The sequence below is a fragment of the Meleagris gallopavo genome, chromosome 3, assembly GCF_000146605.3.
Source record: "Meleagris gallopavo isolate NT-WF06-2002-E0010 breed Aviagen turkey brand Nicholas breeding stock chromosome 3, Turkey_5.1, whole genome shotgun sequence".
NCBI lineage: Eukaryota > Metazoa > Chordata > Aves > Galliformes > Phasianidae > Meleagris > Meleagris gallopavo.
The window spans coordinates 8111084-8111626 of record NC_015013.2 but is presented as its reverse complement, the minus strand read 5'-3'; positions in this window follow the sequence as shown (position 1 = coordinate 8111626).

The following is a 543-nucleotide window of genomic DNA, read 5'->3' as shown; positions in this document are numbered from 1 at the left end:
TTTTTAAACTCTGTGTACATAAGCCATACCTTACTTTTCAAATGCTGACCCTTTGTCTCACAAAAATGTTTTTAATACTATAAATAGACTCAGTTGTTGAATGCTAATCCCTCTCTTGTCTTGTAGCAGCACTTTCAGTCATTGATAGGGAAGCTCTGGAAACAGAGCCAGAACTCTTAATGCCATTCCAGGTGTCAGACAGCAGGTACTATTAGAAAGCAATATGTAGAAATTCTCAACTGATGGTATTTCAGCGTCCAGCCTAGACCCTGGAACAGTTGCTTGCTGTATTGCCAAATGTCTTACAGATGAAAGCTTTGGCATTATCAATCTGAAACATGCAAATGGGTGACCATTGCATGATGATCTAGTTTCAGAAATGACTGCATCAAATTATGCTGTGAACTTGGTATCTCTCTGGTGCTCTCCACTGAGTCTTGGGTCATGGACAGACTTACCGGGAGAGACATTGTGACTCCAATTGTGTTTTCTCAAATTGAAATTTTGTTGTTGTGTTTTAAATGCAGAGATAGCATGGGGAAA